The sequence below is a fragment of the Rhinolophus sinicus genome, chromosome 16 (genome assembly GCF_057876585.1).
Source record: "Rhinolophus sinicus isolate RSI-liver-muscle chromosome 16, RSI-T2T, whole genome shotgun sequence".
NCBI classification, from domain to species: Eukaryota; Metazoa; Chordata; class Mammalia; order Chiroptera; family Rhinolophidae; genus Rhinolophus; species Rhinolophus sinicus.
In genome coordinates this window covers 71,095,324-71,109,234 of record NC_142516.1, presented here as the reverse complement: position 1 = coordinate 71,109,234, position 13,911 = coordinate 71,095,324, and the positions used below count along the sequence as shown (strand labels likewise).

General features: G+C 35.3%; 1 protein-coding gene across 5 annotated transcripts in view; it reads left to right on the top strand.

Annotated features, from left to right (window-relative positions):
* The window catches only part of LINGO2 (leucine rich repeat and Ig domain containing 2), a 1,141,972-nt gene that overhangs the window by 491,306 nt on the left and 636,755 nt on the right, over nt 1-13,911 (top strand). For all 5 annotated transcript variants that reach the window (XM_019736291.3, XM_074330289.2, XM_074330290.2 and 2 more), the window contains exon 3: nt 6,290-6,370. The gene's annotated coding sequence lies outside the window, so the exon portion shown is untranslated. The remainder of the gene's footprint in view (nt 1-6,289; nt 6,371-13,911) is intronic.

Genomic DNA, 13,911 nt, shown 5'->3' with positions numbered 1-13,911 from the left:
TTGATTAGTGAATATCTCTATGCCTCAATTTTCCATCTTTCAATTGGGATAAAAATAGTGTCATTTGATTGTTTCGAGAATTTAGTGAGCAAGTGGCTGTAAAGTACTTAGCAAATACCTGGCTTATGGTAGGCATTTGGTGCATATTAAATATAATTATGTTAATGTATGAAAGGCATAAAAATTGTCTTACTGTGTGTGTGTGTGATTCAAAGAGAAATATTTTATAAAGATACGTTTTGAGACCAAACTGAAATATGTTTCACTTGCAAAAATTTGTAGCCATAGTAGAATTTCAACTTTTTAAAAGTTTAAGCACAAAAAACTTTTAACTTGATGGACCTAATAAAAAGATAACAGGATATTTCTTTCACTCTTGGGTTTTGAAAGATGAAAGCAAATAAAAATGCTGATATCTCTACCACGTACACCTCTAAGAAAGTCAAGAACAACAGGAAATGTAAGCCACCAAAAGCAATCCAAAGTGAAGTCCTCGTCATTCTGTTGGGAGCCACCAAACAAAGCAATTTAAAACCAGGCAACTTAAAATAGAGGAGAGTCAACATTCCCCTTTTTATTACTGTTTTCCTTTCCTGAAGAACAGGTGATGTGCATTTCACACTAAAATGGAATTTAGTATAATGTAATTGCAAGAGTCTCTTTTGCCATCTAGGGCAACATGTTATCAGTGGAATCTCTATAGAGTAAGTCAGTCAAGTAATACCGTCATTACGCTTTTCTTTAATTTGGAAAAATGTATACATTAATATTAAAAAGTTCTAGTAAATGCCAGAGTCAAAACTACTCCATGAAAGTATTATCTCCTATTTCCTTTCTATATTCCTTCTATTGCCCCAGTAAATAGTACAGCTAACTTACTATATTAGAGTAATGAATTGTCTAGCTTAATTCTTAGTATTAGCCTAGCTGTTTTATAATATTAAAATTAAGAATTACATAGGTACTTTGTTATATTAGAATTCAGATTAAACAAATGGTATATCTGTTTTCTATCCTAATGGAAAAGTAATGTTGAATGAATTTACATTTCCAGAAAATGTCATTTATATTATGTCAATTTGTTGGAAATATTATTTGTTTTTATTAAGAAGCTAGTACTTTATGCAAAAACACCCTGTTTAAAATATTGCATGTTATATTTTTATGAATCTTAATAAAAAATTCTAGTGTAAGTCTAAAATTTAACATTAATTCAGAAAACAGACTGTATATCATTTTAATAAACAGCCTTTCAAACAAGAGCCAAAACAACAAACAAAAGAAAGAGAAAGCTTTTATTCATAGAACTTTTATTTTATTTACCAATCCTGAAATGTTGGTAATAAAACACTTAAATCATCCAGTTCTTGTCAACTGCACTCATTACAGGTTCCAAGTTTTATAAAGCACCATTGCATTCAATTTAACATTTGTTCTAACCACTCCCGTGGTCAAAGCTATAGTAGATATTATGGAGACAGTGATATATATCACAGAAGTCTGTGATCTTGAAAAAATAACTGTGTCATTTTCTAAGCTTCAGTTTTGTATTTGTACAGGGACAGTACTACCTATCTCACAAGATTTATTGTATGGTAAATAAATTAAACAAAGTTTTTAAAGCATCATATACAGGCACACAGTAGACAGGTTATTTCACTTATTCCTTCTATTTCATGAATAAAGAAAGGAATGTGAAGAGGATGCAGATGCCATATACTAATTTAAAACATTCCATCTTCTCAGTGTATGATAGATTCTCTCTCCCCACACAGTGTAGGGCACACCACTTCTCTTAGCCATCTCTAAGCTTTCCAACATGACGTGCAATTCCACGTCAGAGGTTATGGGCCACTGCGTGCTCCTTAGGTGATGCTATGTTATGTGTCTTAAGGGATCATCCAAACAATTCATTGATCAAAGCTCTTCATTGTGATAAACTCGGCAACATCATTTTCTCTCCGTGTTAATGCCCTATACAACGTGGTCTTGTGTGAAAGCTACAACAATAACAAACAGATGAGTTATACAATACACACACACACACACACACACACACACACACGATTTATTTCACAGTATGTTCTTAAATATATTTAAATATGTATTCTTAAAATATTTATGTAGGTTCTTTCAATGTATTTAAAGATAGGTTCTTAAATGCATCATAGAGAATTAGGTTGCACAGAGCCCACAGACTATTGTATACTAAGTATTAATAACAGTGAATAAAAAATTCATTAAGTGAAAGAGTTACTTTTCTTTTAAAAGGAGATGCCATAATACTGTGTATTCCTCTGGGGGAAAAAAAAAGCCTTTCACCTCTCCACCACTTTAAAATAAAGTATAGAAATCAGTAGAAAATGCTGTGGAAAAGAGAAAAGAAGAATGATAAAAATAGCTACCCTTTTATTTAAACCAGGGATTTTCTCCTAAACTCTTGTAAAGATAGAGCTGTAAATTCATAACTAGAGGGTATTCATACCTAGAAATAGTCACAGTGTAGGTATGTATTTTTCCCTCTAAAATATTATGGAAACTCCAGGAAGACTGATACTCTTTTTTCCTTTGTTTTCAAATACTCCCTAGCATACCACCATAAACCTGACAGATATACTTACAGTTTGAATCAGTTTTAAAATATTGCTTATCCATGGATATTATTATCCTCATTGTCTAAAGAGGTAAATAAAACAACACTTATTCTTTTATAAATTCCATTTGCATATTTCTAACCTTGAAGTTAAAGTCACTTGTTTGAATGAATATTCAGTCAGCTCTGATTTTCTTTTTAAAATATTAATTCCTCTAAAATTTCTGTTACAGCGTGTTCATCGACCCTCTTTACTATTTTTTTCCCTCTCATTGCCACTATCTTCTTCTTACTCATATTTTCTCTCATTTTCTAATAATAATATAGCAATAGCAGCTGCCATTTAATCACTCACTAAACGCTGGAGATTGTGATAGGTACATTGTATTTTAATCCACACATTACTTCAGTGCTGCACTTAAAATCATGGTCCGCTGAGCACTTCATACACATTTGGGGTTCAACTGTAATATCTAATCATTGTACTATAGACAGACACTAGAAATAAGGGAGGTGCTATTGTGTACTGAAAAGGGAACCTACTTGGAAACCAGAGGCAAATATTATTTGATTTCTGCCCATAACTGATCATGTGATTTGGGGGAAAAATATTTGTACACCTAAGGTTAAAGAAAAAAAGGTCTGTATATATTTTATAAATCTTTTCCAGATTGACTTTAATTGGATTTTGTTAGGTACACTGCCTGCTTTAGGTGTCATTTTATTGAACATCTTAAGCAGGTGGGCAGATTTTTTTTTTTTTTTTTTTTTTTTTTTTTTTTTTTTTTTTAACTCGTGCCCGGGCTATCTTCTCTCTACTATTGCAAAAGCAAATTCGTCAAGTCCTTATTTTTTGTGTTCTAGATATTATCACTTATCTCAAAGTATGTGCCTCAGTCAAAATGTTGAGGGCACAATTCCTCAGATTCTCTGTTCTGAGTCTCGTCCTCAGTTCAACTGAACCACATGCTCCAATTTTTATGAAATTGATTTTGCATACTTTCCCTCTTCTTCCTCTGAGCAATTTACTTGATTACTAATATCATCCTGCTACTTTCGCAAATAATTTTGTGATAAAGAACCTCCCCAAGTTAAGACAAATGAGTCACAAGATGTAGGACCACATCTGGGCCTGGATTTTCATCTTACTTGTTACCGTTTGGTACAGAGTACAATGCCTCATTTTTGTAACCACTGAATTTTTTTTCAGGTATTACAGCTTTGCATTTCTTTCTTCCAATGTTTAATTAATAACGCAGCAAATTTTGAAGGAATTTCTACTTAAACAATTGTAGTCCTTCAACTCTCACAGGACTAAATACCCCAAAGACACATATACTTTTATGGGTTTAGCAACACATTTCCCCTAGCTTCTTTCTCCACTACCTTATCTGTTCCCTACTTTGTTGTGTTTTTTTGTTTTTTTTTTAAATTTAGAAAATTAGTCTCTCTAGTCCTTTATATCTAGATGCTTCTTTTGTATTAAAACCATTTACTTTCACTTCATAGCTTATTTTTCATCTCCCTCAAACAATATTTGGTCTTAGTTAAAATTATCTTCTTCCAGCAAAATTAGAAAATTAAAATGCATCGGTTGGAGATATAGTACACATTTGTTCTTCCTTAAAGGTGTCATAAATCTAATCCTTAAATGTGATCATAAACAAAAGGACTTGTAGGGTTCCAGGATCATCCCCCCTCCCCAACAGGATGCTAAAATGCAAGTTTGGGGTAACAAAATGATGGATTTTGTTTGATAACTTTCACATTCCATATACATGTTAAATTATTCAACAAACACTTTACACATTCTAAAACATGTATGCAAATTAAAGATGTAGAACTTAAAAATTCGTTGGAAACGGCACTACGAAGCATGCAGCTTCCAATTTAGGATTTTTATGCTGAGACATATATAAGACAATGGGTAGCTGTCTACAAAGTATGACAATGTATGTATAGCTTGTTGATTAAATGAGATGTGTATATGAAAATGCCTATCACGGGATTTGTCACAGTGAGCCTCCAATAAAAATTTAGTGTTGTTTATGGTAGAGTTATAAATAACAAAATGAGAATAAGGCAAACAATTGTGAATACAGAGTTAGAAGATGATGCAACATTGTATCAGTTGACGTGTTTTCAAGAAAGCAGGATAGTTCTGCAGTATGTCAGGAAATTCATAAAATGCTATGCAGCCATTCCTGATATTTCAGTATTTTTATGCCTATTGCCCCACTCCTCTGAACTTTACTCCTTTTCTTATCAGATGTGGTTGACACTTTCTTTCAAAGTTTGTTTCTCCCTAACATAAATGTAGCTTCTCATGTCTTTCTAGAATGTAATGGAATATATTACCATGCAAAATTTATTTATTTGGCTAGAAAGCACCTTTGCTTCAAAGTGAGTTTTAATTTCAAGAATAGACAAGAGACAAAGAAGCACATGCTAAGGGAGCTAATTACATATATATATATATATATATATATATATATATATATATATATATGATAGATAGATGATAGTTATATATGATAGATAGATGATTAGTTATAACTAATATATACATAATATATAAATGTATATAAATATATGGTTCCTGTATAGATATTTAGTATTTATATATACTAAACATATATAGTTCCTGCCTGTACCTTTCCGAAACATTGGTTGCTAATGTGATTTGTTTGAATCTAGCCACTGAAGTATGGACTCAGAGGATCCCTCTGACAATGGGATAGGAAGCACTTTGTTTCTGTTCTCGCCTCCTACACGTGCCTTGACAAAGTTATACTTCTCAGTTAGGAGCTCCCGCCCCATCATCTCTGTTCCTGCCATGATATTCTTTGCCTCCTAATGGACTGGAGATTTTCAGAAAAGTGGTGGGAGGCAGGCGCAGATGTCTGTGGTGCTGCTTCATTGAGATTTATGCCCAAATTGAATAAACGTAGAGAAGTAACATTAGAGAGCAGCAGGGTACTGCTATATCTTGCCTACCACTTTATTTCTCTTTTAGCAAGTAGGTGGGATAACATAATGGTTAAAAATGTTTCTTTGATAGATAATTGAGACAGGTTGTGAAAGTTTGCATTATTATTATTGTTGTTGTTGTTGTTGTTGTGCATAGTGTATGTTATCTAGAAGTAGAAGTCACTTAAATACCTATATATTTCATATCAACTTATCAGATGGATGACTGTCATTTGCCATATTTTATGAATCTTGTCCAGGAAAATCTGGGGACATAAAGTAAGAATACTTGCTAAAATCTAGTAAGGAAATCACTAGTAAAAACTAAACAATGAGCAATACCCCCCATTACTTATAACTCACTGTCAAGGCGAAAAAATGTTTACGTGGGTGATGTATATGTAATAAGAGAAGATTTCAATTACAAAAGCTTTAATTTTCACAGTACTACAGCCTTTCTCAGCAAAGTAACATGTGATGGTGTGGTTTTCTTTTTTGTAGTGTTTCGTAATCTGGAGTCGACTTAATGCCTTGGAAATCCCAGGAGGACATAATTTTCATTGCTACATTATTCATTTAACGAAATCTGTAGCAGCAATATATAGGAAGGTTTCTTAAATGGCAGTGTGGAGAGATAATAAACATTTCATAGCTAATCAGCATAATTTTACAATGATATATGTTGCTCTAAATGTTCTCTTTCACCTTCTTTCTTTTTATTTATAGGAATTGAAGAGTGCCACCAGAAGGCTGCATCATGAGTTGCTGTGGCTTTTAAAGTGTCCAATGGACTTTTTATCACATAAGGTAAATACTAAGTTTATTTTAATGGTATTTTCGGGATGAAATGAAATAACTTTTTTTTTTTTTTTTTTTTTTGTCTCATGGCTTAATTTCTTGATACCAGGAAGTGAATTTTATTTTATTTAATCATATTTTTAATTAAGTAGTTCCTCTGGTTTGTTAGCTCCAAAGTGACTGGGGGAAGTTATTGGGATTTTGACATACCACTGTTGGGCTTATACATTTTTCTCTATAAAACTATCATATATGTTACATGTGATATGTTTCAGATAGTCTATAATTGCTTTTTATCTTTGTCAAGTGATTGTTGGCCTTTTAAACACAATATTAGCCTTTTCAAATGTTATACATTACGTATGAATAAAGATGTTTTCTTTATTAATACTTATGATATGGGCAGTGATATTGGAGGTATATTGCTATTAATCTGAAGTGGAAGCTGAGTTACTCTGGGCTTTTTTTGTTTTCATTATTCTTGGAGGGCATAATGTTTACTCAGTGTATATTTTAAAAATTGCAATTATAAAAGTAGTAACCATATCATACCCTTTCAGAGGTGGATGTGTGATGTGGGTGACTTTCTTTTTTGGGGAAAACTCTTGAGTTTTTATACCTTTTTTTCTTTGCTGGGAGTCTTTTACCAAGCATTACAACAAAGCTTTTGTTTTCTTTTTTGTTTTCAGTTGTTAGAGAGTAAATTGAGTATTTGCGATCACTGCTCTCTTTTCACCACATAAAATTATGGAGAACGGAATTAGGATTTGAGGGGTATCCAGGAAGCTAAGGCTTGGCTAGCAACTGTTAAGATAGACCACATTATTGCAACTAAAGGGAGGCACATGGAGCTGTCTCCCTTTTATCCTCATGAAGGCCAAGAAATGAAGCAAAACAATTTCCTTCAGAAAAATGGGTTTTCTAGAAAGGGAATTTGCCTGCTTCCAGCACTGTTTCACATGCTATCAGACAAATAATAATAGCAAGGAAGACGTGACTAATATGTAAATGGTCTACCTGAGTACAAATGGTGGACACACACACACACACTCACACAAACACACATACACCAGTCAAGGATGGTGTGTTTGGGTCCAAAGGAAATTCTTACTCTCCATGCATGGAAATATAAGCTTAAATGAAAAATGAAATATATTTCAAGGAGCAATAGGAGACAAATTAAATATGCACAGAATATATTGAATTGGTCAGATTGTTTTTAAATAAAAGCATCATAATAAAATTTAAATTATGAACGGTATGATGCGGCATATGGCTCACATTTTACAAGGCTCTCCATTATGTTAACTTGGATGAGATAATAGGGAAAGAATGGAATAATTGTCATGTGAAGGGAATTAGGAGAAACTGCTCATTTGCACAGCACAAAACTATCAATCAAAGGGCTCTTCCAATCAAAAAGAACATTTAGTGGCACTTAAAATCTGATCAATTTGATGTGATTTGAAGACACTGTGAAGTATAATTGCTTCTTTGAACATTTCTTAGTATATTCTTTTATAATTCCTTTCGCCAGTTTAAATAATCCTGATACATTAACCTCTTTTTTCCCTGCTTGAATTTATGTGCAGTCCTCCAGTCTATTCCTGATTGAACCCAAAGAATAGCGCCTGTATGCCAATGCACCTTGACCGGAGGTGATTTTATTTTTACCTACAAGAAATGAAACACACTATTAATGTATTAAATGACTAGAGGTTATTTGAAAATTAATATTTCATTTGATTTTGATATGTTTTTTAAAAACATCATAGCCTTATGGAAGTTTGCACTGAGAACTTTCATTTTAACAAAAATTTAAAGCATATAAATAAGCAGCGTGAAGGAAAAGATCATGTATCCTCTAGGTTCTTCTTCTGACAATTACGCTCATTTCCTCTTCCACTTTCAACCCCTTCTTCTCGCAACACTGGCTTCTTTCTCGTTTGCCCATGTTGTCAAGTCTTCATCTAAAATGGCAAAGGGAGATTTTAACGTAGCCTCCTACAACCCCCACAGGTACTGATCCATTTACCTATTTCTCATTGCTCCTCTTTATTGCCTCAAAACCTTTGGTGAAGTTTTAAAAATTATTTTCTCCATTCTAAAGCCATCAGATTTTTTTTTTAATCTATATCAGTAAAGAGTGAGATACATTTGTGTCAATATAGCAGAGACATTTTGTGTTGTGCACAGAATCACCGATTCAACTTTAAAAGGTAAATGTCACCACCAGTGTGATGACCAACATGTAATTAGAATGTGAATGACATTAACATAGGTGTACGGCACAGAGAAAGGGCTGTGAAGTACAGGTCAGTACTCTGAACAGAACACGGCCCAAACTGGGAGATGAGGCTACAAGTTGAAGGGCATCCATACAAGGATAACTGCTGAGAGAAAACATGCTCATGTGGAAATTTAAAGATTTGGGTGAATGAGCTATGCCTTGTTTTGAGAAGATAAGACTTGCAAGTGCTAAAGATGTTGCTAATTCTCTATAAATATCTGAATCACTGTCAAATGGAAGGGAGGCTAGACTTTTATAGCTGTGACTCAAGAAGAGTTCGTGGGACAATTGGGTGTAATATGATCTAATATGGGAAAGAATTTAAAAATACTATTATATGGGTTTAGTTTAAGTAAATGAAAAAAATGTAAAAATTAGAATTTCTCCCCAAACAGAATGGGCTGCTGTTGCATAAAGGGTTGAGTCCTGTCTCTAAAGATGTTCCCTGGTGAGGTTGGCTGGCCAGCTGCTTCTCACCAAGGATTCATGGATCAACCAGTGTCTGAAGAGGTGACACTTTGCATCTGAAAAGCTATGAGTTTCATCCATCTCACATAAGTTGCCAATAGTGAGGCAGAAAGTTTTAGTAGTTACAATCCCAGGAGTGCCAGCGTCCCTGCAGTGGGTTCACACTCACTGCATCTGTCACTTTGGTAAATTATTTGAGGTGTCTGGGCTTAGTGTACTAGCCTTTGAAAAGAGGATGATAAAAGTGCTGCTCATGATATGATGCTGTCATTGAGGCATATGTAATAATGGCAGTAAGAAGAATGACTTATGATCATCTATTACAGATCATATGCTTTGCCATTTAACTGACCTGGAATTAGTGCCAACAATTATTTAATTACCTAGGAGTGCATTTTACAGCATAGATTAAAGTTAAATATTTTACTTATTATTTTTAATGGTTTAGTATTGTGATTGGAATAAGATGCTGTTCTTTCAGTCAGACTGCTGTTCATGTGTTGGATAAAACCAGAGGTTTTTTTCTGAGAAAAGTCTAGACGCAGGCTATAGATATTCCCCTTTGTACTTCTCTACATAGATACAATGGTAGCCACTTCAGATATGTATTCTGGTTAGGCATCTCAGCTTCTGAGAAGATGCCCAAAATATGAATATTTTTAAACCTATGACTATGTCCTTACTTAGTAATAGCAAACATTTGTGGTCTGTGACTTATCATACAGTATGAGTTATGACAATTAAGTTCGCAAACTTGCTGAAGCAGAGTTCCTAACCTTTTTTGATATCACAGGAATTATTCATTATGAATTTCTACCAACTGGAGAAACAGTTAACCAAATTCACTATTTGGAAGTGCTGAAAAGGCTGCTGGAAAAAGTTGGACAACCTGAACTTTTCACTCTTGAATCACAACAATGCACCAGCTCACGTGGCACTGTCTGTTAGGGAGTTTTTAGCCAGTAAATAACTGTATTGGAACACCCACCATCCCTACTCACCTGATCTGGCCCCCAATGACTTCTTTCTTTACCCAAAGATAAAGGCAATATTGAGAAGAAGACATTTTGATGACATTCAGGATATCAAGGGTGATATGACAACAGCTCTGCTGGCCATTACAGAAAAGGAGTTCCAAAATTGCTTTGAAGGTTAGACTAGGCACTGGCATCAGTGAATAGCCTCCCAAGGGCAGTACTTTGAAGATGACCCTAGTGATATTCAGCAATGAGGTATGTAGCACTTTTTCTAGGTTGAGTTTGTGAACTTAATTGTCTAAACTTCGTACATCACAATTTCTGCCAGCCAGTGTTAATCAGCAAAGTAGTAACACGACATAATGTCAACGGAGGATTGGCTGATGATATGAATCCCTTTCATTCATTTATATACCTTAAATTGTATCAGTGGATTCAACAAGTCTATTATAATCTTTGTATTTACTCTGTAGGAATGTTTTCACTGAACCACAGCTTGAATCAATGCAATTGACTTACAGTGATTTGTGTTTGAGATGCTGGAAGCCCAGGCTTGCATTCACTGGGTAATGTTATTCATGGTGTGGTTTTTCTGCATCCTTTCTAAAGTTTCCGCATTGAGGAGACCGTGGGGCGTGCTTCCCTTCGTTCTCGAGGCTCCAAATAGCAGAGCTTCTTGTGGCAACTTACCAAAGTTTAACTGATGATTCCACTGAATCATGCAATAGCTTTATTTGTGCATGCGCGCGTGCGTGTGTGTGTGTGTGTGTGTGTGTGTGTGTGTGTGTGTGTGTAGGGTACTAGGAAGCTCAGAACTAAATCTGTTGCACGTGTCTGGCAATTGAGTAGAAGCTAAAGGCATAAATGGTAGTGAAGCCTAACTGCTCTGGGATCAGCCTGGGCGTGGACCCTGTCTCTTTTACTTGGATCAAGGGTAGATTTGGTCAGGATGCCACCTCATTTTTCTTGTCAGCACGTAAGTTGCAGTGGTGTTTTGAAGATTAAACATGATAATCACTTAATATATTAGCGCGTTTTCTTGGTAAATGTTAGCTATTGTCAATACTCACAAGTTTCCCAAGAAGCAGCTCTTTTTCCGCCACAGTTCTTGGAGTACCCAAACACGCATGTGTCGAGCACCTATTGTGTTTGTGTACATGAGAAAACAGTACAGATAAGCATAGCAGTTGATCCTTTTATGACTCAACAGTTATTTCAGCACATAGCAGACAGAGGAAGGAAAGGGAACTGAAGTTAAGAATAACCTTTAAAAAAGTTGTATGTGTTCTTTCTATACCCATGTGTACTTTCAGTGATCAAAGTTTTATTGGAATAGATTAAGATATTATTAATAGAGATTTTGGAGACTTGAAGGTGAGGAGCTTATTTTGGTGTTAGATTCACATTATCTCCATGGCCTTTCCCAGTGCTTTGCTCAAAGTAAGAGCTGAATTGTTTTGAATCGGTTTGCATTTGCTATGTGCCATTCCCACAGGGCAGGGGGATAGCTAATCTCAACACACCTGCACCTCAAGTTGCTTGCAGCATAAGCTCTACATTTATCTCCTTATTCTCCCAGTTAGAGAGCATAATAGGAAAACATAGCAAATCTGTGAAACTTCACACTCCTATTCTTGATATGTGAAGCTCTGTTAGTATTTTTGTACTTCAACTCTGTGAAAGATGTATTTTCTGAGGGAAGAGCCATTTCATTTAGAATGTTGGAAATCAAAGCCTTTGTCCATTGAGTGATTGATGGTTTAAATGGTAATGGATCTCATTGGCAACAGGAGAACGTCATTTTGTATTAATATTCATGCAACAACTTTTATAACACTTGTCATATGCCAGGCACTTTTTAAAGCACTTGACAATATTTCCTTAATCCTCATAACAGCCTTATGAAGTGGATGTTATCACAATCCACATTCTGCAGATGAAGATACTGAGAGCTGAAGACATTCAATAACTTGCTCAAGATCACACAGCTGACAAATACATTACAAAACAACATGTACTTAGCACAATGGCCGACAACAAAAGAATATTTCTTGAGAGATTATACGTAGCAGTGACTGGGACGTGGGCATTGCAGATTGAAAAATGGTCCTTTTGATGCTCTGTCTTCAAAATCTGTCACTTGATAGGTTCTGTAAGGAGGAATGACTTTCGAGATAAGTAAAAAGTTTGTAAGTATGAAGTCTGTATCAAGAAAACTTGAGAAAGAGCAATAAAAAGGCATCCATGCCTTTCATTTCACTTGGAGTCGACATAATTTAGACCACACAGTCTAAATTTTCCTCTCAGAAAGGGAGATATGTAAGATTAATCTCAGCATGGCTCTAGCAAACCTATTTGCATTGGGCTTCCCTCAGGATTCTGATTACATTTTGCCTTACTGTTGCGTGATACCTAGGTTCCTTCAAAGCTTTTTATGACTCTGAATGTGTGCTCCACATGTAATTCACAATGGCATTAAAAAAAGTGCAACACCTAATTAATTCACCAATCAGCTGTCAGAGCCTGTGATCTTTTCCTCGTTCACTGCTGAGTTCCCTGTGGGAGAATCAGTAGTCTGAAAGTGCCGTTTCCATTATTCTGTGTGTGGTGTCAGAGCAGATACTCAGTTATGCTGCTTGTTCATGGAAAATATGCGCGCCTCATGCGTGCCTTGATGACTCTGTTAAAGAGGCCTTCTGTCAACCCTGTTCTCTTCTTCTCATGAGCACTGCGGCTCCGTGCTTCAGCTCCGTAAATGAAGAGAAGGGAGATCGGTATCCCTCACTTTCATACCTGTGCATTTTCCCTCGAATTTTTCTATTTTATCCTTAAGAAACTTTGTTCCATTTACTTTCTTAAAGTAATTTAAAATCTGTTTTCTCATATTTTATAATATTTGAAGACTTTCTTGTCTCAAATATTCCAAAGATGTGGCCATTTCGTGTAGACTAGAAATATTAATGGCTACTAAGTGTTTCATGGGTTTACAAAATTATAACCAGGTAAACATGTTTTATGGTACTTTCAGAAAAAAAAGGTGAAAACATAGGAAGGAAATAGTGTTTGTAGAATTGTAGAATCAGTTTACTTATGATTAAGATCTGCTTTAATGATTGTATGATTTGCTGCTGAGTAACAAACTATTCAAAAACTCATTTCTTAACGCAACAGTCATTTGCTTATTGCTCACAGGTCTGTGGGTCAATGGGTGGTTTGGTGATCCCAGTCTCCATTAATTTCGGCTGAACTTGCTCAGGTCCATGAGGTCAGCAGTGGGTAGACCAGGGCTGGTTAGTTTAGAATGGCCTCCCTCACTTATTTTGCAGTTTTCTAGCTAAGGCAACAGGAGTGACTGGGCCATATGTCTCTCATCATACAATTGATTAGTTTGGACAAATTCACCTAATAGATGGCAGTGTTTCAAGACAAAGCATAGATGCATTCATGACTTCTTGAGGCCAATGTCTAAAACTGGCCCAACATGGCTTTTGCTGAATTCTATTTGCCAAAGCAAGTCACAAAGCCAGCCCAAATACAAGAAGTGAACAATTACGCTCTCTCTCGATGAAAGTAGCTGCAAAATAGCACTATAGAGTGAATGGATCCAGGGAGGAGTGAGGAATTGGGGCAATTTTGCTACCTACCACACTTAACTACCTGGTAGAGCTGAATGGTCACCACAACCTAACCCACGTTCACTTTTTGTACTTTTACATAATCAGACTGGTTCCTCAATCAAAAACAGATCTCCTTCTCAATTTGACAGCACATCCTAGCATCAGAACAGCAATATAATACATTCTACATCCATCCAG